Here is a 26920-nt window from a genome sequence, read left to right on the forward strand (position 1 = left end):
TTCTATGAAAAATCTATCTAAAGAACTTTCAGATCCCATAGGAAACAATTTTTTATAAAACAATATTTTAAAATATTTTCCATGAGATTCTACACAGAAAAATAGTGCCTTAAATGGAATTTCAAAATCAATCAAAATTTATTGCTCAAATTTGACGTTTATGTGTTCCAGTTGGAGTTCATGGACTCTGCACAAAGTAAGCATTATTTTGAATATTTTCAGTTACTTTAATATATAGTGTCATAAATAAAGGACAAATTGTCTTCAGAGGCCTACCTAGGAGTCTGGAGTATGAAAAACATGACACTTTGGCACTCAAAACAATTCCCAAATGAAAACTAAAGGATTATATAGAAGCACAAACAGGACACTGAATTAAGAAAATGCGAAACTTTACAAAACATCAATTGAAAAAACAATCACAAAACACTTAACACAATATGGTATCTTGGATTAGATCATGAAACAAAAAGATATTAGTGGAAAACTATTGAAATCTGAATAAAGTCTGGAGTTAATACTAATGTGCCAATGTTGGCTTCTTGGTTTTGACAAATGCATGGTCTGAATGTAAGATATTAACATTAGAGGAAACTGGGTGAGAGGTATACGGGAACTTCATTTTTGCAACTTTTCTGTAAACCTAAAATTATTCCAAAATAAAAAGCTTACTTGAAAAAAAAACCCACAGAACTGGTAAGAGTATTAATCTGTGCCCTTTAAGCAAACAACAGAATAGGGTAGGCTGATAAAATTTACTTGCCATTAGTGCCATCTGTGTATGCACGTGTGGGTGGTGTATGTATATGTCAGGGGACAGATGGGGATGTGTGAACACAGGTAACATACTTCCATCTTTTCCTCAGTTGACAGTCTGCTACTCCAAGTGTGAAAGGACAGAAATGAGTGTGGGAAGTGAGTTCCTAAACATTCTATTAATAAAAATATATATAATAAAATATATTAATACAATATATTAATTATATTTAAATAGACATTAGGAATTCCTGTGTTAAAAAAGATAGGTCACTGTAATTGGACAACGCCCAACTTTGGCTCTTTTGTGTGTTTTTGATTTTTTTGAAGTTTTATGTCTCTTGGTTGTATCTTTTAAAATATATACCAATGAAAAGGATTAGAGTTTGTTTCCAGACTCTATAAAGCATATATATATATTTTTTGTGGTACGCGGGCCTCTCACTACTGTGGCCTCTCCCGTTGCGGAGCACAGGCTCCGGACGCGCAGGCTCAGCGGCCATGGCTCCGGGCCCAGCCGGTCCGCGGCACGTGGGATCCTCCCGGACCGGGGCACGAACCCGCGTCCCCTGCATCGACAGGCGGACCCTCAACCACTGCGCCACCAGGGAAGCCCTAAAGCATACTTTTATACTCATTTCTAACCCCTCACCAAAGAAGCTACCTTGTCACAGGTTTCCCCTTTGCTGTACAGAACAGAGGTGTTAATGAGGTCGAGTAGACATATACCAGCATCTTAAAAGTAACTTGAATAGGTCTGCTTTTGGGCAGGATGTAGTAGGTCACAGCAAACCAACACTTTTACTGCAACCACCAAAAAAAGGGCAAATAAACTACAAAAAAAAAGCACATATTTTAAAAGATATCAGAAAGTAAGGAAATGGCATAAACAAAAATTCCAGAAAGAGGACAATCACTTCCTGAAATAAGCTGGCAGCTGTTGGCCATCATTTTCTTTAAGGTCTGAGCATTGATCTTGGCTGAGCCAGAGAGCTTCTACTGGGGGAAAGAGATCCTAGCAAATCTTTCAGCTTTCTTCTGGGGCTAGAGGAATCAAAGGGAAACATGGAGGGTCTCAGAGATAGATGATAACAGTGGAACATTTGAAATGCAAGTAGAGAACCTGAGTTGTGCCCAAAGACGTTTTGATATGGTTGAGATCTCAAGAATCAGGATTGGGACATCGGGATCCAGCTGACACAGATTCTATACAGAAATGAAGGGTGGAGCAGATCTGAGACGGCCGATTCCTCCTACTTCATCACCTCCTATGACTCCAGCAGCCGATTATGATGCCCGTCTACCTCTGCACCAGCACCAATTCCTGTGTCAAAAGTTCAAGCAAACGGGAACCAGCAGAGGGCACCGGGTTCAGCAGTGATGGTGCTGTGTAGTGAACCAGAGCGAAGCTCCTTCCTGGAGACTGAAGGAACCTCAGATGGAAGCACAGGGGGAGCTCATCTACAGATTTACCATTGGGTGCCTAGAAGTTCCATGGTTCACGAGGAAAATGTGTGCCAGTTGTCAATTTGACTCCATCCCCGATGACATTAAGACCTGATTTCTGTGCTAGGCCTTCAACACTCTGAGTTAAATAGATATGACTCTTCTTCTTACTCAGTAAACATGAGTTGAGGACATTTGCCTTGAGGGAGCCAGAATCCTTAATTTTTGCATGAAGTGCGTTACAGAATAACAGAGCAGCTCTGCGCTGAAACTGTGCAAAGGTGAGAGAAAAGCAGCGCTGCAGCTAGTGAGTCACATATGGAATCTTTTCTTGATGGATTCAGTCACGATTTTTAAATTTGTTTTTAAACCCCACTATTCTTGGCATTATCCTAATATGCACTGTTCTAAGAAGCTGCGAAGGGAAGGTCAAATTCTAGTTTCTTGCTGTACATCATTTGTCATCATAAAAGAACAGCTTAAAACTGAGTCAGCAGGATCTGTTAATTTCAGTGAAATTGAAGAATTAAACTCCATGTCATGAAAATGGAGTTTTAGGAAATATTTTATCCCCTTTGTCCTCATCTTGACGTATAATCAGCTGCATTTAAGTTTGGGGTTTATTTATTGAAACAAAGCAGATATAAGGCACATGATTTAATCTATAAACAATTTCAGTTTGGCCTATTTGTCATTCAAGGTGTGTGCTCAATTTAGAATGGCTTCTGCTCACTCAACTCTCTCTCACGTGCTCAGTGATTAAATATTTAGATTTACAGCAAGCTCTTGACACCACCATAAAAAAGGCCACATTTAAAAGAGCTGCAAAGTGCCATAAAGACCTCAGAAAATCAAATATAATCTTGAGAAACACTGCCATTATACGGGAAGACAGTATAGTGGATATTTTTATTTTGTTTTGTTGTGCTGATTATGTATACTGAGTTCTCATAAATGAAAAGAAGTCATATGTTCTAAAAAAATATCTGTCAAAGTAGCCTAGGTTTATATGCATCACATTGTTTTCTTTAACAACGGGTTCAATTTGAATTTTGATATAAAGAATTAATAGAAAATTGGGGCCATTTGGGGAGTTAGTCCATGGCAAGTTTTTCTAGTTACAAGGAAGCATTTAATTTATACACTTTTATTCTAATAAAAGATGCTAGTAGAGGAAAATAAAATACCAAACATCAGTAAATGTGATATTAGCAAATATAATTTCTACCATTCACATATAAAACAGATGGTATGTAAGAATTAATATATTTGAACATCAGCCCACTTAGAAATATTATCTAGATTTATTAATTTTTACAGTGCTTTCTTCACATGGGTCAGCTGGAAAGTCTAAATAGTTGCTATACATTAAAACTATAATGTTAGCTGCAGATAATTTTTAGAATCAACTCAATCTTTTACACCAGTTTAGGTTCCCCTGTTACTTGCTTTCATAAAATCCTGTTTAGCTCCTTCATTTTATTTGTTAAATTATAATAATTGACTAATTAATTGTGTAATTTTTGTTGTAGCGCCTTTCCTGTTAACGTTCTGGACTCCTTGAGAGCTGAGACTATGTCTCTTGTTCACTATGCTAAACTTAATATTTAGTCCAGCACTTAAAACATAGATCTGTTCAAAAAAGATGTTCTTAATGGATAAAGGACTGAATGACTGGCACCAGTGCTGGGCAAACTATGGCTCAACTCCAGCCCACTGCCTGCTTTTCACCACCTGCAAGTTAAGAAGGTTTTTTCCATTTTAAAATAAATCTACTTTTCAAATGGTTATATAAGTGCCTAAACAGTAACCCCGGTTTTGCCTGTTGGCTCATAAACTCTACAATATTTACTATCCGGCCCTACGAGAAGAAAGTTTTCTGACCCTGATCTGGACCAGCGCCGTTCACTAGAACTGTTGTGATGATGGGAATGCTCCATAGGATAGCCACGGACCACATGTGGCTGGTGAGCACATGAAATTTGTCTGGTGTGAGCACGGAACTGAATTTTTAATTTTATTTCATTTCATTTTAACTGATTTAAATAATCCCACGTGGCTAGCAGCTAGTGTGTTAGATGGCAGCAGACCTAGAGATACAAAAGAATAAACCTCATGTGAATACAGCAAATAATTACTCAGAGATCAAGTATATCTGCAGAAAAATATAAAAATATGCACTAATCTAGCAGTTTAGTTAGTCTTTCTGGCAAAAAAAAACCATAGAATATAAAAATAAACTAAACTATCTACCGCTAGTGCATTAAAACAACCAATGTTATGACAATACTTTTAAAAAGCACAAAGGTAAATATTAATTCATTTAATTTGATATTTACACAGAAGCTCATTTAAAATAAGTGGTGGGTCTTCATCCTATGAACTGTAGTTGAGAAAAAAGCTCTTCTAGATAAGGAAGATAATGTTAATGTTCTATGAACAAATAAATGAAGAATATTGCTTTAATGAAGATTTTAAAGTTTTTCTTTGCTTTATTGAAGGACACACCACTTATCTGCAAAGAAATTCTTGAAATACATAGAATTGTATTAAAGTAAAACGTTCTGTAGAACAGTAGGAAGACATTAGAGCCCATAAACAAGTAAAATCAACGATATATAATCTGATGGTATCCTCAAATAGCATTAAAGTAGGTATTAAGGTGGATTGAGGGCTTCCCTAGTGGCACAATGGTTAAGAATCTGCCTGCCAATGCAGCGGACACAGGTTCGATCCCTGGTCTGGGAAGATCCCACATGCCGCAGAGCAACTAAGACCATGCGCCACAACTACTGAGCCTGTGCTCCAGAGCTCGTTAGCCACAACTACTGAGCCCATGTGCTGCAACTACTGAAGTATGGACTAGAGCCTGTGTACCTAGAGCCTGTGCTCCACAACCAGAGAAGCCACCGCAATGAGAAGCACGTGCACTGCAATGAAGAGTAGCCCCCGCCTGCTGCAACTAGAGAAAGCCTGCCCGCAGCAATGAAGACCCAACACAGCCAAAAGTAAAATAAATAAACTTATTAAAAAAATGGATTGAGAAGTAAAGATTCAAATTGCAACGTGAAGTTTACAACACCCACATTAATAAATGATTTCAAGTCTTTAAGTTGAGAAGCTCTTAAAAGGAAATCTGAATTTTGTGCTATTTAGCATTGAAATTGTTTGCTGCTGTTATTTATAACACTTGAAGTTAAAATAAAATTGGAGTAATCTCCTTTTCTTGCTTATGCTGTTTCTGACATGTCTATGTATGAAATAATATCTCCCTGAGTAAAACTACTTTGGCTGCCCTCTTATTTCAAATGATTTTATCATTAGGGAAAATCTGAAATCACAGTGGACAAATAATCCCTTAATGCTTTTCCTGGCTAGCAAGTAATTTGTCAAAACAATCCAATTTCCAAATGGCATACAAAACCAATAAGATACTGAGCCAATACATCTGTTCCTCTCTGTATTTAGAGTACGGACAAGTGCCTTTCATTTTGGGTGGAAAATCCTGATTTTGGATTCTTTAACATGACAATTTAGCTCTAGTAACAAAATATCATTTATCATTTCTCTTTGATAAAACTTTAGAATTTTTTAAAAGTCGGGTTTTATTGAGATACAAGTCACATGCAATAATATTCACCCTTTTAAAGTGCAGTTCAATAAATTTTGACACACACGCAAGTTGTGTGTTCACCACCCAAATTAACATATGGGATATTTTCATCACCCCAGAAAGTTCCCTTATGCCCCTTTGTAGGCAATTCTTCCCTTCACCCACAGCCCAGTGGCAACCAGTGACTGATCTGTTTTCTGTTTCTACAGTTTTGACTTTTCTAGAATGTTGTACAAATGACATATAAATACAGCATGTACAGCAGGTGTCTAACTTATTTTGCTCAGCCACTTACTGTAATGCTTTTGAAATTCATCCATGTTGTTGCTGGTACCAGCAGTTCACTGCTAGCTGTTGCTGAGAAGTATTCCATTGTATGAATGTACCACAATATTTTTATCTATTCTGCTGTTGATGGATTTTTGACTACTATGGATAAAGCAACAATTAACATTTGCTGTATGGACCTCTGTTTTCATTTCTCCTAGGGAAACATCTATGGAATTGTTGGGTCATATGGTATGTTTAACTTTATAAAAATCTGTTCTCCGAAAATTTGTTCTCCAAAATAACCGTATCATTTGCATCTCCATCAGCAATCTTTAAAGCTCGGGTTGTTCTACATTGTCTCCAACAGTTAGTATTATCAATCCTTTTAATTTTAGCCATTCTAATGGGTGTGTAGTGATTATCTCCTTTTAATTCATCTTTTCCTGTTGATTAATCATGTTGAATAGTTTTACATGTGTTCATTGCTGTTTGCATATCTTCTTTGGTGAAATATTTGTGCAAATCTTTTGCCTCTCTTTTTGCTGAGTTTTTGTTTTAATATTTACATACTCTGCCGATAAGCTCTTTATCAGGAACGTGCTTTGCAAATATTTCTTACCAATCTGTATCCTGCTTTTCATTTTCTTAAGTGTCTTTTCAAGAGCAGACATTTTAAATTTGATGAAGACCAATTTGTCAGATTTTTTGCTTATGGTTTGTTTTTTTGTGTCCTAAGGAACCGTTCCTTAACTAAAGTATTTTCTCCTACATTCTATTCTAGGTTTTTAGTTTTCTCTTACATTTAGATCTAAAATCCATTTCAAGTAACCTTTTGTATGTGATACGTGGTAAGGGTTGAGATTTTTTTTTTTTCATTTTGATACCTAATTATTTGTTAGCACCACTTGTTGAAATGAGTGTTTTCCCCCTTGAATAGCTTTGACATCTCTGTTGAAAATCAACCACCTATGTATATGTGGGCCTATTTCTTAACTCATTAGTTTGTTCCATTCACCTATTTAACTGTCTTTAAACAAATATCACACTCTTGATTACTATAATTTTATAGTAAGCCTTACAAAATTTTACATTTTAAATATATAAAGGAATACTGATATCCTTCATAAACCTAAGCACTCCTGAAATAGTTGTTTATCATATAGTGTAGGTGGAGGCTTACACTGATTTGGGGAGATATCATTCCTCTAAATATGGAAGAATTGCTATTCATAGTTGTTATTTTAGGTGGTCTGTTTTCCTGTGTTCTACAGGTAGAGGGTACACTGAACCCAGGGAATCCACAGATAGAATTCAGGGCATCCATGATCGTGGATCTTGGAGACAACCTATTTCTTTATTTTCACTAACCTCTGATTGAAAGTCAGTGTTTCCTTCTATTATAAATGTGGACAAAAAACCTCAGTATGACTGGCAGTACCTGAAGCTCTTGCCAATAGAAGGTGCAGATATTTTCATGTCACATTACAGCTATGGCCAATATCTTCAAATATTGCTCACATCTATTGTTACTTCAAAATCATAGTAGTTTTTATTATTTATTTTAAAATATTTATTTATTTGTTTGTTTTTGGCTGTGTTGGGTCTTAGTTGCGGCACATGGGATCATTCATTACAGCACGCAGGCTCTTCATTCTGGCGTGCGGGCTTCTCTCTAGTTGTGGTGACTGAGTGGGCTCCAGAGCATGTGGGCTCTGTAGTTACAGCACGTGGGCTCTGTAGTTATGGCACGTAGGCTCTCTAGTTGTGGCATGTGGGCTTAGTTGCCCTGTGGCACGTGGAATCTTAGTTCCCTGACCAGGGATCGAACCCACGTCCCCTGCATTGGAAGGCAGATTCTTAACCACTGGACAACCGGGGAAGTCCCCATAGTAGTTTTTAGAACTGCTACTTGATCTTGTTATTCAATGAGTAATAAACACACATATTACTAAATTATCATTTTTAAAAGCTCTGTTGTTAACTATCTCTATATGATTTGCTTCCTTTGTCAAATGATGTATTTTACTATATGTTAAAAAACATTGCTTGAGAAGGGGCCCAAGGGGTCTCTGGCACAGAAATGGTTTAGCTCTGCCCTCTGTATTCCCATTTCATAGACTTACTGCTTAGGCTGTCGTCCAGCCTGAGAGGTCCATTCAGAGCGTCTTTTATGCTTCAGTTTAGAACACTGCAATATTACAATCTTTGGGTTACTTCATCTTATACCATATACAATTATGATATATAACATATTTTGTATTATAAAGGTTCAATAAACCTTAATTAAACATGTGAGACTGAACAATGCTCCATGTCAGAATCGAGATTCAGTGGTGTTTCTCACGGTTCCTGCCTTTGAGTCATTTCGGCCCAGAATTGCAGGCAGATAAGGAAGTAGGCCTGGTAACGTACTGTTCATGTGCTCTCCACATGGCAGCCACCTAGATGATGTTCTTACTCCTCGCCTGGGTGGCGGTGGAAGTGTGGGCAGAATATCAGCCACTGCTTCTCACAGGAATTGACACATATGAGGAAACCTAGAGAACAAGAAAGCATTAACCAGAATGGGAAGAGACTCACACAGAGGAAACCTGTGCAAGCATGAAACTTACCTCTGCCTGCAGCCTTGGGGCAGAGGAATGGCCAACGGGGGAAATATGCATGGCCTGCCTTCCAACTCCCCCGGATGTGTCCGGAAGACAATCCTTCTCAGCATGCAGAAGTCAAGCGGCTTCCCACTCTTGATGAGAATATTCAGCTTGCATTTACTATTTTATCCCGGCAGGCGAAAGTTCTTTCTCTCAGGCTCCCTCTTCCCCCCACAGAAGTTACCAGGTGCAAAGCCCTTGGCTGACGCAGCCCTTCCGGAAGGGCCCCTCCCCACTTCTTGTGCCTTCCTCAGCGCCTCTTCCACCCAAGAGCTCTCTCAGTGTGCATCCTTGGCTTCAGTCGGTTCCTTCCCTCCTGGACTAGTGAGTGGTACCTGAGAGCGTGCTTAGATACCATGGTACAAATGGGAGGGACACCTGTGGACAGACTCACCATCCCAGTTTCTCCTTCAACACTTCAGCCCACGGGACCCAGTCTAGAGGGATAGAGGTCTTCTCCCACCTGGATTAATTATGAAGAGACATTCCCTCAAGCCTTTCTTCAGCTGGCCAGCAGCAGGGGCTGCTCAGCTAGTGAGGGACCAACTGACTCTCCAGCACTGTTGGCAGCTGGGACAGAGCCTTTCCTGCCTGTGTCTGCTGGGGCACTGGGACCATTCCTTTGTGATGGGCTCCATTTTTCACTTTGTTTACCAGGGTCTAAATGGAGCAAATTCCACCCACGCATCTTGGTAAGATAGGGGTGTAGATGAAAAATCTTTATATTTTTGAGGGTTTCTGTTTACTTGAGGAAATTCCTTCATCTTGCTCAGTTATCCTTATGGGAAACAGGCTGCCTATCTTTGAGGGGTTCCTGCTTCCAGGTGCTGAAGTGATATTATACTTTCTGAGGAAGAGGAAGGTGCTCTTTCTTGCTCTCTGTAGGAGAGGGTTTTTTTTTTGTTGTTTCTTTTCTTTTTGAAGGACATTTTAAATTATGACCATAAAATTTCATGGCTTCACTTACTGGGCATTATTCGATTCTCTCAGAGGATAGGCTAGTTTCCTTCCCCCTGGAGGATCAGTGTATTCATTTCCTTCCTTTCCTCGCCAGCATGCTCTGAACGCTTTCACTGCTAGGCACAGGGCAAACAGTAAAAATGATCGATTTCCTGCCCTTCTAGGTCAAAGAGAGGAATACAAACATTTTAAAATTAAGCGCGATAAATGTCACAGTCATCTGTGCAGAGTACCACTGGGGCATAATAAAAGAAGAGTATTTAAATGTGGGGGCAGGCTCATAAATACTGAAGGAGAACACAGGAAAGTGTTGGCAGGAAGAGAAAGGGATGCTAGCCTTCCTGGAAGAAGGATCGGTGAGAGCAAAGTCCAGATGGAGGCAACACTTGAGATGCCGTGGGAGTTGCAGCAAGTCTGGATCATTTGAAACTGGGGTTAGATGGAGTGCAGAGAAAGACTATACGAATGAACTAGGCAAGGGAAGCATCATGGAAGATTTGGACGCCCTGTTTAAGAGTTTGGATTTTCCTGTCAGAAAACTGGAAAGCCATAGAAGAGTTATAAGCAGGGGTAGGAGACTCATGCCAAGGAAACCAAAGGGCAGTTATGAGGCTCTGAACTTAGTAGCAGTGGGACTGGAGAGGAGAGGTAGTGAGGAGAAAGGTAGGAGGTTGAATGAACATGACTTAATGTTCCAATGGATTGGAAGGAGGGTATAGTGGTTATAACCTATAAACTATATATATATATATAAACTATAACCACTAGGGTGGTTATAGTTTTCAGCTGAAAGTTTACTTCACTGAAAAGGAGTATTAGAGGAAGAGTAGGTTTGACCGGAAGTTTAATTTTAGACATGTTGATTTTGAAGTGCTGGTGGAATGCCCATGGGAGTGGCAGTGTCCATCAGGCAGATGAATAAACAGGTCTAGAGCTCAGGAGAGAGAGGTAGCCTAGAGAGATAGCCTAGAAATTCAGATCTGAGCATCATCAGATACAGGTCCTTTTGGAAGCCGGGACCATGTCCCATGGAAAGTGTGTAGAATGAAAAAGGCCCAAGGACAGAGCCTTCAATGGAAAAGACTAAGAGTTTAAAGCACAAATAGAGAAAAGGCTTCAAAGAAGGCAGAGAGAGAACAGATAGTGGAAGGAGAACAGTCTAGGAGCAGTGGCTCTTTTGGCTTCTGGGAAGCAACTCTTGGGGGTCAGATGTTCTCTCCATCTCCCTGAATCTTATGGCCTTCCTGTTTCTGTGTATTGGTTTTATCTCTTCTCTCTAATGACCTCTTTCTCTGCTCATTCAGTTTCTGACCCTCATAACTTTGGCTTCACATGGTCAAACACTGCCCCTAGAATCTCTTTATATACCATGACTTTTCAACTTCCACCCCATACTTTTGTCTATTTCAAACTCCTGAGAAAGGGAGAATCTGATAGGTCTAACCTTTCTTCAGGTCACATCAAGGATCTAGGTTGCCTTGACCAGGTGTGTACTCATGCTCCCATCACCTGCAGTCCTGAGAGTCTTGGGTATAAAACATGGCTGTCTGTGTTCACCCCTTTGACAGGAGATATGGGCAAAGAGAAAAAAAATGTGGTTACTTAGGCTGAATGACATCTGTAGTTTTAGAAAGTTTACGGAAGGGGTTCCCCAACAATGGCAGACACGGTAGTATAGTCAAGAAAGGATCCTGTGGATCTGGTGATGTGGTTGCCAGTTGCTGGGATTGGGGGAGGGATCTGGCTGCTGTGAGTTGGCAGTGAATGAGGGAAGGAACTGGAGACATAGAGCTGTGGCTTCCCCTTAATCAGGATCTTTACCTCAAACTTTATAATATAAAGGAAGGGCGGTGATGTTGATACAGGACACAGTCTAGTGGTGGTTGTCCTTTCCTTCTCAAACATATGATTATTATTTAGTTATTTGCCCTTGTTCTGTACTGGAGCAGTAGGTTTGGACCTATGAACACAAACAACAGAACTAGCCTTAGAAAAAGGAGAAGGGATCCCTTTGAATAAGACCGTGGGAGGGAGGGAAGGAGAAGTGATGTGGGTAAATTGTAGGAAAGGTAAGAGGTTGGCAAAGGGCACTGAAGTCCACTCCGCAAAGTCTTTCCTCCTTCACTCCCTTCACTCCTTCACTTCTCTCCTCCCTAAGAGTTAACTGATAATTGAATGATCCTGCAGATTCTGAGATAACCTAAAAAGATCCCATAGAGAATCCAAAGTAGGGTAACTGTCCTGGTCCTTTAAGACTGAGCAGGTTCTGCTGTTGAGGGCAGCACACCAAGGAAAGCCAGGCTGCTAGTAGGCTTGCTTTATGGTATAGCTTTCTTTGGAATGATCTGTAATGCTGATCTATTAGCAGGGGTTTCTGTCAGCCCTACCAGCATTCTGGGCAGCCCACTCAGTCTGCATTCTGCCCCTCAACCTAGCGATGGCCATGGTGTCATGGGCTACTTATAAAATATCATAGAACTTATTGACTCTCATTATGTAAATTCTCTCATTGACTCTCATTATATAAACTCTCTCATTATGTAAATAAAGGAACTGAGACCTGAAGAGGTGAAGTGACTTGCCCAGGGTCACATACTTGGTGGCAAAACCAGGAAGAGAACATAGGCTTCCCAACTCAAGGCTCAATGTTATTATTATTATTGTTTCAGTGTGATCATTTTCCCACTAACTGCTTAATATCCTGCCAATATCCATTATGTGCTCAATGAGAGTCCTGGTTTTTCCTGAGAAGGTGATATTTCAGATGGGTTGTGAAACGTGAGCAGAGCTCACCAGGCAACAAGTTAAGGCAAAGGGTTTGACTTGGGCTGGTGTGCAACATCTACTGCCTGGGATGAGGTAATTATCACGCACAGAGACAGAAAGTGACCATCGGAAGCCTCTCATGGCCTCTGTTTGAAATACCAAAAGCTTGGACTACATGCCTTCACCTGGCCATCCTTCCTGAGTGGACAAAACACATACACCACCCATCATCTTGTCCGCTCATGCTCTTACATGTAACCTACTGTGTTCTTCCCCCTTCTCACTCATTCCCCCATTGTTGTGGTCCTTTCCACCGAGGGCTTCTGGAAATCCTTATTTAGAGAAAACCAACGACCTTATACTATCACCTTATTCACCAAACACCTACGACCCTGAAGCTTGGTTAACTCTCAAGGAACCACTTGCCAATCTCTCCAGTGCCGGATGCTTATTTTCTCACATCACATGGACCGTGAGGAGAGGCTGGGAGGCTGAGTGGAGGAGAGAGGGGTTAGCCTTCCCCCTGGTCCCCACTCCCCGTCTCATCGTAAATTCTCCACTGTTGAATAAAAGAAGCTGGATGTTAGCTGGCTATAGCAGTTGCCATCATTCGTCTTCTAAGAAATTCCCAAGAAGATTTAGCATTTGTCTGTTGTCAACTAATGTTATTTTCCTAATCTCTCTGAATGACATTTTTTTAATACTCTTCTCTTTCTAGATATTCTTCCTCAGTAACCCCTTGAATGGTCATGATTTAAACAACCATTAATAGATCTTCAGCTCAAAGTTTCCTATGGGTTCCAGGTTGCATATTGGATATCTTCAACATGTGGGTATTATCAGACACAGCATATCCAAAATTGAACAATAAGCAACCCCTTAGACCTTTGTTCCTTCTTAGACTTTCTTCCTCAGTAAATGGCTGTGCTACTTAGCTAGTCACCCAGGCTAGAAACTTGAGGGGAGGTGAAGGGTGAGTATCCTAGACTTCATTCTGTCTCACCTACAATATAGGATCAGTAACCAAGTCAAGATAATTTTACCTCCTTGATTTAACTTTTTACTTTTCCATTTCTACTTCCGCTGCCCTAATCAAGGCATTATCTCTTTTCATTTAGGTTTTTGAAATGGGGTCCTAACTGCTGCCCTAGCCTTCAGCTTGATTCTACTCCAATCCATCCTGTAGGCTATATAGTCAGAGCGATTTTTCTAAACTAGAACTATAATCACATCACTCTCTTCCTAAACTCCCTCAATGAACCTTTTATGCCTTGAGAGGCAATGTATCTCTTTGGCATGTCATTCACGGCTTCCAGGCCTAGGACCCTGTCAAGCTGTCTGGTCTTATCTCCATACTCACCATTCACATTAAACAACTTTCAAGCCCCTAATGGAGTCATGCTCTCTCATGTTTTTGCAATAATTGTTGCTTGTCCTTATTGAGACGTTACTATATACAAGGATCTCTATTACTTGATCTCTTTCTGCTCATAACTGCACGTGGTTACTGTTTTTCCCCCGGTTGACAGATGGAAAAACTGAAGCACAAATAAGTTAACTAACCTAACTAAGGTCACACAGCTAGTGAGGCACACAACTGGGATTTGAACTCAGTCTCTCTCTAGAACCCATTCTTTTAACCACTATTTACAGCACTATCACTCTGTCCCTCCTCCTGGAAGACCCTTCTTTCTTCCTTCACTTAGCTTACCTCATACTTATCCCACGGCCATTTATTCTGGCTTCCGCTTCCATCAAAATTCTGAAAAATCTTTCACAAAAAATGTCGATGATGGACTTCAGTGGGAATTTCCCCGTTCTCTTCTTACTGGATCTTTCAAATGCTTCCAACCATTGGTTACTCCATAGGCCTTGAGATATCCTCTTCCTTGATTCACATGATGATCTGCTCCTGGTCCTTCTGCTTTATCTCTGGATGTGCTTTCGCAGCCGCGTTTGTTGTTCACACTTCTCTACAGAAACTTCATATTGGAGTTTTAGTTTCTCCATTCTTTTCTCCTTATGCTTTTTGCACTGAGTGATCTCATCCATGTTCTAGCTTCAATTTCCATCTATACGTTGATAACTTCTACATTTGTATCCATGCTTTCCCTTTGTTCTACAGACCCTTTTAGACCCGTGTTTCTTTAATATTCCTTGAATTTCTCAAAAGTATCCTGCACTCAACATATCTGAAATGGAATTTTTAGTTTTCTCCCCAATATTGCTCTTCAGTGTGCTTTAGCACCACCTTCCACCTAGAGAAACAATCTAGAAACTTTTATAGCCCATCAACCAAAGGGCACTAAGAACAAAACTGTAGTCCGAACTAGATTTATTTTGCTGACCGCAGCCGGGGGGCATGCACTCCAGGAGAATGGGGGGTTGTCTCAGTAAGAGAGAGTTTTTAGGAACTTCTTATAGGATTTGGGCTTGTAATGCATGGTTGTAGGAAGGATTTAAAAACATGAGGTCCAGTTTTGAATTGGAGGTTGTCAAAAAGCTAGGGAAATTCAATAACTGGTCTTACTTATTCTTTTTTTAACATAGAAGGCAGGAGGATTAAAGTGGGTTGAGAGCAGTCACTGCTATGAAGTTGGAATTACATGTTAGCCAGAAGAGAGATGTTGAGAATGGGCTTGTCTGTCTTGTTCCAGACATGTCACTGAGTGGCCTTCTCTGAATATTGTCTATAATTGTCATTTATTTTGAGTTTTAGTACCTCCCAGTTTTAGTTAGATGATTTTGGAAAAAGTGATTTTAACTCTCAGCTTTAATTTTCCAATATAAAAAAATAAAGCAAATATCTATTACTATTTGGAGCAGAAAATTCAAGAACACTTTACCTATGATTTTAGTTGTACACATATTTCCCTTCATTTTAATAATGAAACTCTTTTTAGGTGTCTCAGAAAAAAACAAATATTTTTCCTGCCATTTGCAAAAACAGTTCCATCTGACTGGTAGATTATGAGACCTGTCCTTTAGGGGCAGGACAACCAAGAAATCATCAATTACTTGAAGTTTATAGGATTATGCATCCACCAATATCTTGACTGTCTCAAGAGGAAACCAAATCATTAAGACCAACACAGAAGACCCTCAAATAATCAAGAAGTAAGACAGCATCTGTAGTGGCTAAGCAGTTAGACTCTGAAGCCAGATGCCTGAATGTGAATCTTGACTTTACCATTCCCATGCCTCCTCCAACTCGGAGCAAGTTGCTGGACCTTTCTGTATTTCAATTTTCCCTTCAGTAAAGCAGCAGAAATAATACAGTCCCTTCCTCTTAGGATTGCTATAAAGATTATAAAGTAAGTTAATAAATACAAAGTGCTTAGAACAGCACCTAGCATAGAGTAGGCACTCAATAAATATTTAGTTGGCATTATTATTATAATCCATCATGTCATTTGGAGTTTTGAAAACCTTTTAAAATTTGAGTAGTTGCCAAGGACACTCTGTATAATGGTACGTAGGTATATAAGAGAAATATAAAGTTGGAGTAACCTCTAAAATTTTAAAAACAGATCTGGCTACTCAAGGAGACTCCTTCAGAGAGCTCTCAGATGCCAACACACTTGAGAACAGTGAATCTGGAATTATGTTAACATACTGGAAGCTTCCACGGAGGCTGCAATGGTGAAAGAGCAATTTGAACAGTAGACTTCCAAAACTGTCAGAGAAATTGATGATGTATCCCTACGTGCCAGGAAGGGGCTTATGCAACACCTTTGGACTGCATATAAGAGGAACTATTGGGGGGTTTCATGAAATCTGTAACTGAAGTGGCTCCTTCTTCTCTTCCTGTCAAGCTGGCCATTTTGACATCTATTAACTAATACATGGAAGTGGGGTAAAATTTGTTTTGATTATGACATCTGTTTAAATTGGCCTTCTGTGGCTGCTCATAATTTCAGTTAAACTGTGTGCTTTTAGCATTTACTAGACTGGAGGTGGATTCTTTGGGGAAGACAAAAACAGAGGTTACAAGAAAGATTAAATTGTAGGTTATTATTATTTTTTTAATAATCAAATGGGGCACATAGAAAAGTTCTTTGTATTTATTCTTTTCTTTTCTTTTTTTTTTTTTTTTTGCGGTACACGGGCCTCTCACTGTTGTGGCCTCTCCCATTGTGGAGCACAGGCTCCGGAGGCACAGACTCAGCGGCCATGGCTCACGGGCCCAGCCGCTCCGCGGCATGTGGGATCTTCCCGGACCGGGGCACGAACCTGTGTCCCCTGCATCGGCAGGCAGACTCTCAACCACTGCGCCACCAGAGAAGCCCTGTATTTATTCTTATATTTGGTGAATGGTCATTTGTGCAGTTTTGGAGGGTATCTTTGAATTTAATTTATTGGCACACTTATGTAGACCTCAGTTATCTGAACTGATTTCTGTCTAGTCATTAGTAGATTGCTTGCCTATGTTTCCTTATATTTTATGTACAAATATCTAGGCAGGAGCCTATTCAGGGTTTGCAGTTCATTGTTATTGAAGCTGTCTGTGGATTCTATGTTTAACCATCAATGATTTCCCAAGCTGGCAGCTTTTATGAAAAGAACTAAATCCAAATTTGGCCCTGGATTGAAAAAAGCAGAGTTCCTAAATAGTTAATGTGTATGATACACTTAATAGTATTATCAACCTTTAACTAGCAATTATCCTTCTGGGAATGTAGTCATACAGTGTAAATGATTGAAGAAGAGAATGTCATATGCTCAAATGTATTCACAACAGTCTTAGGAACAATAGCAAGAGGTTGGAAGGTCCAACAATAAAATAATGGGTAAATAGAGTATATGTCATTAGGATGGACTCTTAAGTCATTAAAAATGATCACGATGAAGGCAGTATAGAATTATGGGGAAATGTTTCTTACATAATATTAAGTAAAAGAGGCAGAATATAAATGGTATGTTGATTGTTAAGGCAGATATAAACAATAAATGCATTTGGACCGACTGAAAATAACTACTTGGTGGTGGGAATGTGAGTAATTTAACTATACTTTCTTCATTTTTTTTTTAAACCAAAAGAGAGAAAGTAAAGAGTTTTAAATAGCATGATCATATTATTCGAGAGCCAAATTCCTCATTTATTTTTCATGGATTTGTAAAAATGACAGCTTGTATGTTAACTCAATTTGAGGTTTAGCCCAGGAACCTGATTTGTTTGCCTCAATAGATTCACTGTATCTTGATTTTTAAAATAAATTCTGTGAAAATTCCAATGCCAACTGGTCTGCTATCTTTATTAATATGAAAAGATCGCATGGGTGAAAGATACCATAATCAGAGATAAACAGAAAAAGATAAACAGAAAAAAAAAGATACACGGAATAAAATGTGGAGCATCTACCAAAAGACATGAAGGCCTTTTGAAGAGTTGTTCCTAATTCATATATATGTTACAGTTTTATGGTAAATATACAGATAATACAGAACATTTTCACATTCTTAAATTTTACTTACAAACTAAATCTTTTACATTATATTGAAAAGACATAGCCTTAGTCAGTTGTGAGAAATGGCTGCAAAAAACCCCACAATTCAATCCCCAAATTTATTAACAAGTCCTGTTGCAGTAATGCCTGTTAAAAAATGTCAGCTGAAGGCAGAAGGAATTTGTGAAATTCTGGTCTCCTTTGTATTTATTCTTCGGCAGTGACTGAAGAGAGGGAGGTCTAATATTCTTAGGTACAGACCTCTTGAGCATGAGGCAAGATGTGGTCCATTTAGGGCAGGGCTGTGAGTGAGCACCCTCGGGATTTGCATGCTCCCTAACCTGGGAATGCAGCAGATACTAAGGGGCCTGGCAGGGTCTTCTGTGTTCTTGGGCATAAAACTCTCTCAGAGGAGCCTTAAAGAGGCTGTCTTCTCAAATGTTAAGCACTTGGGGGTCTCTTAAAATACCTATTCTGACTGAGTAGGTTTGGGGTAGGGACTGAGATTCTGCATTTTTAACAAGTTCTCAGGTGATGCTGATGCTGTTGGTCTGCAGAGTGCAATTTTGCATAATACAACTCTAAGCTCAGCTTACTTGAGGAAAAAAAGGTGATGCAGGGAATCTCCTGCTTAATCTTTGCTTCTCATATTATTTCTATGGCTGGAAGCTAATTTTTGGACAAGGAAGCATGCCACTGGCGTGGACTTCAATGTAAAAAGAAGTGTTATTACATACTGGAATAATTTCTTACAATTTTAGCTTATCACTCTGGTGTCCAGAAAGATCAGTACTGGTAACTAAGAAATATACTCTGTAACTCATATGTTGAAGTTTTAAGCATTGCTATATGCCCACCAGCTTTTTGGAATGTCATTGTCCTAACATTATGCTGTGTGGTCATCTATTTAGTTCGCTGTTTTTAAAATTTTCTTTGGAATTTTCAAATTTCATTTACAGGCCTCTTTATAAAACCCCCTCTCTGATTCTTCTGGGGTGGCCCTTGTATATATGATATATAAAATGTCAAAGTAGTTGGTATTTAATAATTGGCAATTTTCTTTTTTTTTTTTTTTTTGAGGACACATTCCACATTTTATTTACAATTTAAGACTAACGTTAATCTCAAAATCACATATCCATATATCTATTTCCTTTTTGTTGATTTCATTTAAATGTAAATGCATGGTTTGTCCAACAAAGACTGTAAACAACTCTTCACCGCGTCTGGTACATGGAACACCCAGGAACAGCTTGTAACGGAAATCCGTCCACCTCCCCACAACAATTTTATTATAAATACAGGTATCAAAACAATCCTGAACATATTTTTGATACTACTAGTAGTCAGCACCTATACCGCTTCGAAAATGAACACGTTTTGTGACAATATTCATTGTACCTGCCACTTTAGACCATTTCAACGGAAGCTCTTTCACTAAGCGAGAGCACGCCATTCTGGGTTTTCCTTCTTGGGCTTTCTCTTCAGAAACACATCTGCTTGCACAGCCATCTGACACTTCTTGCTGTTCTTCCACCTGGAAACCTGAGTTCCACTCTGAGTACTCCAGGTTCATGCTTAAATGACGGTGCCTTAACAAGAAAAAAAACTGTGCTGAATTTTCCTCCTGTTACCTGAAAACATAATGGGTGTACATATATTAAATATACTCTTACAGATGTCCAGGTCATGTTTACCAGCTGGAATTATCTTACTTAATGTGTGGGTATTTTGCATTGTGATATTTAATCAAGACATTAACATGAATAGAAGGTTGTTGATTTAAGACAAGTTTTAAATCCACTAAAATTAATTGTTGTATGTTTGTCCTTCTGGTGGCTGTGGAAGCTTCATATTTTCTTTGGACATCATTAGACGTCTTAGCTCTTGAAATACAACTTTAATGCTGTATGAGTTCTGCCATTTTGCTAACACTGGTATGCTCCGTGCATCCACCATTCCACTGGAATTATTTACTCCGTTCATATTAATTTTGTTTACAAATCTAACTGATGGAGGTGCTTCTGGGTATTTAGGTCCACATTCTACTTTCAGGCTATATATTCTGTTTTCATAATTTGTCCTTGGTGGCCCAATAATCATGCCTGTCCACCTTGTAAGTGTCATATCTTCATCATCTTCCAGGCCCCAGCTAACCGTACCATCGCCTACTCCTTTTTGTCCTTCTTCAAGTTCTTCCAACAAGCGAAAATTACGAGGAACTTTAACGCCTGTGGAGACCGCCATCTTCTCCTGCAGCCCGACGCACCCGGCAATTATCTTTAGGTTTATTTTTAGTAATTATCTTAAGATTTATTTAAAATTTTTATTTATTTTTTATTTTATTTATTTATTTATTTTGGCTGTGTTGGGTCTTCATTGCTGCGCGTGGGCTTTGTCTAGTTGCAGCGAGCGGAGGCTACTCTTTGTTGCAGTGTGCGGGCTTCTCATTGTGGTGGCTTCTCTTTGTTGCAGAGCACGGGCTCTAGGCACATGGGCTTCAGTAGTTGTGGCTCGCGGGCTCTAGAGCGCAGGCTCAGTAGTTGTGGCGCATGGGCTTAGTTGCTCCACGGCATGTGGGATCTTCCCGGACCAGGGCTCGAACCTGAGTCCTCTGCATTGGCAGGTGGATTCTTAACCACTGCGCCACCAGGGAAGTCCCAAGATTTATTTTAAAATTAAAATTAATATCATGGGCAGGAAGCTTCTTGGTTTTCACTGATCTTCCCAAGTAAGTTAAAACTAAGCACTATCTGGCATATATATACAATGGCATATATATCCAATAGAATATTACTCAGCCATAAAAAGGAACGAAATTGAGTTATTTGTAATGAGGTGGATGGACCTAGAGTCTGTCATACAGAGTAAAGTAAATCAGAAAGAGAAAAACAAATACCAGATGCTAACACACATATATGGAATCTAAAAAAACGGTACTGATGAACCTAGTGTCAGGGCAGGAATACATACACAGGCATAGAGAATGGACTTGAGGACACGGGGTGGGGAAGGGGAAGCTGGGACGAAATGAGAGAGTAGCATTGACATGTATACACTACCAAATGTAAAATGGATGGCTAGTGGGAAGCTGCTGCATAGCACAGGGAGATCAGCTCGGTGCTTTGTGACCACCTAGAGGGGTGGGATAGGGAGGGTGGGAGGGAGACGCAAGAGGGAGGGGATATGGGGATATATGTATACATATAGCTGATTCACTCTGTTGTACAGCAGAAACTAACACAACATTGTAAAGCAATTATACTCCAATAAAGATATAAAAACAAAACAAACTAACCACTATCATTGGTGTTCAATTCTTTCAAAAGTGGCCTCGGGCTGCCACTTTTAACTTTAAATTGCAAAGTTCTGATTTTAACTTAGCATATACTTACAAGACAATAAAAGCCAAGTATGAATCTATTATCCAAAGTAGTAAAAACAAAACACATTATTTGGAATGTCAATGGGATTCTTATCATTGAATCTTTTTTTCTTAAGTCTATGAGAGTGAGCTGAAAGATCTCTTAAATGTGTTTCCTGTAACACATTTTTATAGCAAATACATTTACATGGTTATTTGTTTAGTTTTGAATATAGTACTATACACCTTAATTCTTTGGCCCACCAAAGTCTGGAGATCACAGGGTTAGACAAAAGGAAAGAACAAAAAGGAAGTCTGTAAGCAGACACTGGGCACTGAAATCATTATGCTTTCAAGATAATAATTAAACCCTAGAGTGAATGAAAAATGGGTGAACTGTTCTCAAGTATTACTGCTTGCCCCTTGGGTGTATATTACTGTTTTGATACTAACAATCTATATCCCTAATACATGCTATTGAATTAATTTGTTGTTCTGAGAATTGAGGTTAAGTGTGAAAACACCAGTTTATAGATGTTCAATAAAGTTTTGTTGGACTTTATGTGTCTTACTTGATCAGAAACACATATACTCTGTTTCTGGAAAAGTCAGAGAGATTTCGTCTTCTATTTCCTAGATGGCATTTCTATTTTGGCCCTGACAAACAGCTATCCTACCCTTCTTATTCATTTGCATCTTGTAGACAGTTTAGAATCTAAAAATCAAGACATAAATTAAATGTGTATTTGATGTAACTCCACCAGGCTACTATGACCTTCAGAAGCTCTGTAACACTGCTTTATTTATTAACTAAAAAAAGCTCCAAGAGATATAAAGTTTTAATTTTCATAATAATAGAACAGTAAGGAGATATTGGTTGAATTTACTATTGTTTCATTAATCTTAAAGGTAGGAGGTATGCTATTAACAGCAGCAATTTTAATGAAATCCTTTCTTCTCTAAGCATCTGCAACCAATTTATTAGAATGAAAACACATTACCAAGAATCTCATTAACAAAAGCGTATATTAAAACTGTGCTAGAGGGCTTCCCTGGTGGCACAGTGGTTGAGAGTCCACCTGCCGACGCAGGGGTCACGGGTTCGTGCCACGGTCCGGGAAGATCCCACATGCCGCAGAGCGGCTAGGCCCGTGAGCCATGGCCGCTGAGCCTGCGCGTCCAGAGCCTGTGCTCCGCAATGGGAGAGACCACAACAGTGAGAGGCCCGCGTACCGCAAAAAAAAAAAAAAAAAAACTGCGCTAGAGATCTAAAATATGAAGCATACTTTTAAAAATTCAGATCTGTCTATTTTCAAGAGAAACGGACAGTATTTGCTATTAATTAGAGAAAAGTTATCCAAGAAAATCATTTACCTTGCAAAAGCTTTCAGTTCTTACACTGTAAATGCCGATCCTCAAAACTACTAAATATCACTCTTCAGTACAGTAAAACCTGCTGTGAAGGGATGACTTCCCAAACATAGTATAAGCTGGTAACATGAATGTAAATGTGGAGCCTTTAAAGGCATTGTTTACATACATAAAAAGATGGTCAACATCCTATACATTAAAAGTGAACTCTTTCCTTTGCCTTCAATTTTATTTTTAGTTCCTTTCCTTTTGGATTAAAGTGGAAATAGAGCACTAACATTTTTTCTTTATGATTAAAAAATCTGTCCCTTATGCCTTTATTCACAGAGGTTTACCTGCACAGTTATATTGTCTACTAAAATTGGAAATAGTCTGAAGTCACCAGAGCACCAGAGATGTCTGTTGTCATAATCAAATGGATCTGGAATTGTTTTATCTTTCCTTGAAACACATTATTTGAGTATAGTTTACTCGATGGAAAACCACCATCAACTAATTTTCTTAAAAGAGTTGTGGCAGTATTAGAAGAGTGGATTCTTTCCTGAGAGGGCAGCTAACTCTGAATACATGTGCATTTAGTTCAACATGATTAACTGATGCACACCAAACCCCATGTTGACTAAATGGAAAGCAATGTGTTGAATTTCAGGTTGGAATTTCCATACTGCCTCTATTTTTCTAAAATCCAACATGTTCAATCATAACTGTCTGAGTACAAATTAAAGGCTTTTCCTCCCATGAATTTTAAATACACGCTACTCTGTTCTGTGCTGAAATGTGTTAACTCTCTTATTCTGGATTGTTCATTGGAAAATTCTGATAAAAACAGTACAATTAAAAAAAAAGGTCTTTCATTGAAAAAACATCTGCAAACTTAATGAGGAAATCCACTGAGATAAATACATCAACTAATAAATTCCCATACATGTAGCCAGTAGTATCACTGGCCAAGTACAAATCATCTGGGAAGGTTTGGAGACTTTCAGTTCCTTTGGTCACACGTTAACCAGAGCACATAACAGATTATTTCTTAAACAGTCCTCTCCTCCACGAAAACAAGCCATTCTACTGACCACATTTAGAAACAACCCAAAGGAAACTATAATTAAGGGGAAGAATGGGACAGAAGTCAACAATCTAGGACATGGTTCATGGTAAAGCATTGTGTGTTTATGTAGACACTTTCTTCTTCTCCTCCCAAATGTCATTATCTAACTCTTAACTCTTCCATATGCCTCTCATATGTGTTTCAATGACTAGATTATGAACTCCTGAAGATTAGGAACTATCAGCAGCTTTTAAATCTTTCTCCCAACCTTAAGTGTTATAGTCGCATAGTTGCGAACTAACAAGATAGTAGGTAACTGAATTACATTTAACATCCACAAAGTACTTTTATTGAGATGTAGGAAATTAATAGAGGATTAATTACAGATTCAATATAACAGTTATATGATTATTTATGTTTTATTTTTCTTCTTTTGGCAATTTTAGCATATTGCATTTCTTTGAGAAAAATTTCCTTTTTACACAAATGTTCAAATTTATCAGTATAAAGCTGTTCATAATATTCTTATTACCGTTCTAATTTTTGTAGGATCTATAGTGATGTTCCCTTTTATATTCCTTAGTTATTTAACTGTTTTATTTTTTTTTAAATGATTACTCTTTCAGAGTTGTGTCAATTTCATTAGTTATCTAAGAACCAACTTTTAGAGGTGTTAATTATCTCTCTGTGTGTTTTTCTTCCACTAACTACTAATCTTTTGATTTTCGGTCTTTTTCTTTGCTATTATGTGTTCACAGCTAATAGTTCCTTATATCATGGTTTAGCTCATCTTACAAGTTTTGATGTCTAATTTGTAATGAAAATTACAATGATCTGTAATGAAAAATTATAATTCAATTATTTTCATTATTATTCAAAATATTTTCTGATTTCCACTTTCTTCTTTGACTCGAAAGGTATTTAGACGTATAATTCTTAAATTTAAAGCATATGGGACCTTATCAAAATACCAATGGCATTTTTCACAGAACTTGGACAAATAATTCTAAAATTTGTATGAAAACACAAAAGTCCCTGAAAAGCCAAAACAGTCTTGAGAAAGAACAACAAAGCTGGGGGTATCATGCTCCCTGATTCCAAATACTACAAAGCTACAGTAATCAAAACAGTATGGTGCTGGCACAAAAACAGACACACAGATCAGTGGAACAGAATAGACAGTCCAGAAATGAACCCACACTTTTATGGGTAATTAATCTCCAACAAAGGAGGCAAGAATATACAATGAGGAAAAGGCAGTCTCTTCAACAGTGTTGGGAAAACTGGACAGTTATACGCAAAAGAATCAAAGGGGACTACTCTCTCAAACCATGCACAAAAATAAATTCAAAATGGATTAAAGACTTAAATGTAAAACCTGAAACCATAACACTTCTAGAAGAAAACATAGGAAGTAAGCTTTGGCACTGATCTTAGTAATATTTCATGGATATGTCTCCTTGGGCAAAGTAAACAAAAAAAAAAGCAAAAATAGGCAAATGGGACTACATCAAATGGAAAGGCTTTTGCACAGCAAAGGAAACTAACAACAAAATGAAAAGGTTACCTACTGAATGGGAGAAGATATATGCAAATGATACATCTAATAAGGGGTTAATATCCAAAATATACAAAGAACTCATACAACTCAACATCAGAAAAACCCCCAACAACCCAATCAAAAACGGGCAGAGGATCTGAATAGACATTTTTCCAAAGAAGGCATACAGATGGTCAAAAGGCACATGAAAAGATGCTCAACATCACCAATGAGCAAGGAAATGCAAATCAAAACCATAATGAGATATCACCTCACACCTGTCAGAAATGGCTATCAACAAAAAGAACACAACAAATGCTGGAGAGGGTGTGGAGGAATGGGAACACTCGTGCACTGTTGGTGGGGATGTAAATTGGCACAGCCACTATGGAGAACAGATGGACATTCCTTAAAAAACTAAAAATAGAACTTCATATGATACAGCAATTCTACTCTTGGGTATTTATCTGAAGAAAACAAAAACACTAATTTGAAAAGATAAATGCACCCCTGTGTTCACTGCAGCATTATTTACAATAGCCAAGATATGCAAGATATGGAAGCAACCTAAGTGCTCCTCAGTAGATGAATGAGATGAATGGAAAGATGTGACACACACACACAATGGAATATTACTCAGCCATAAAAGAAGAACACAATTTTCCCATTTGCAACAACATGGATAGACTTGGCAGATATTATGTTAAGTGAAGTAAGTCAGACAGAGAAAGACAAATACTGAATGATTTCACTTATATGTGGAATCTAAAAAGCAAAACAAATGAATAAGCATAACTAGACAGAAACAGACTCATAGATACAGACAACAAACAGGTGGTTGCCAGAGGGGAGTGGGTCAGGGACAGGGAGGGAGAGAAATAGGTGAGGGAGATTAAGAGGTACAATATTCCAGCTGCAAAACAAATGAGTCATGGGTATGAAATGTACAGTGTGGTTGGCAAGGGTGGGGGGGTGGGGAAGGGATGAACTGGGAGTTTGGGGTTAGCAGATGCAAACTATTATATATAGAATGGATAAACAACAAGGTCCTACTGTATAGCACAGGGAACTATATTCAATATCATGTGATAAACCATGATGGAAGAGAATATATTGATAAAAAAAGAAATATATATATATATATATATATATATATATATATATATGACTGAATCACTTTGCTGTATAGCAGAAATTAACACAACATTGTACATCAACTATACCTCAATTAAAAAAATAACTGCATTATCTTTGTATGGTGACAGATAATAACTGGAGCCATCATGGTGATCATCTTGAAATGTACAGAAATATCAAATCACTATGTTGTGTAACAGGAACTAACATAGTGTTAACTGTAGGTAAATTATACTTTAAAAACAAATAAAAACAAACAAACTCATAGAAAAAGAGATCAGGTTTGTGGTTACAAGAGGAGGGGGATGGGGTGAGGGGGAATTGGATGAAGGCAGTCAAAAGGTACAAACTCCCAGTTATAAGATAAATAAGTAACAGGGAACATAGTGCACAACGTAAATATAATTAACATTGCTATATGTTATATATGAAAGTTTTTGAGAGTAAATCCTGAAAGTCCTTATCACGAGGAAAATGTTTTTTTCTTTCTTTAATTTTGTATCTACGTGAGGTGATGGATGTTCACTAAACTTATTGTGATAAACATTTCATGA

The 26920-nt window shown here is 38.4% G+C and overlaps 1 protein-coding gene and 1 pseudogene across 4 annotated transcripts in view; both read right to left on the reverse strand.

Moving 5' to 3' along the window:
- Positions 1–3399: 3399 nt before the first annotated feature.
- The window catches only part of METTL25 (methyltransferase like 25), a 127324-nt gene continuing 103803 nt past the window's right edge, over positions 3400–26920 (reverse strand). Inside the window, exons 13-14 of one of the 4 annotated variants that reach the window (XR_012324275.1) lie at positions 8209–8622; positions 3400–4292 (exon numbers count right to left, since the gene is read on the reverse strand). The gene's annotated coding sequence lies outside the window, so the exon portion shown is untranslated. Of the gene's footprint in view, positions 8623–17687; positions 19541–26920 lie in introns of those variants that run through there. The other 3 variants (XM_073788373.1, XM_033866284.2, XM_033866283.2) reach the window with 3 other exon arrangements.
- LOC117314187 (ubiquitin-conjugating enzyme E2 variant 2 pseudogene) lies at positions 17688–20221 on the reverse strand (annotated as a pseudogene).

This window comes from Tursiops truncatus, chromosome 11, assembly GCF_011762595.2.
Source record: "Tursiops truncatus isolate mTurTru1 chromosome 11, mTurTru1.mat.Y, whole genome shotgun sequence".
NCBI lineage: Eukaryota > Metazoa > Chordata > Mammalia > Artiodactyla > Delphinidae > Tursiops > Tursiops truncatus.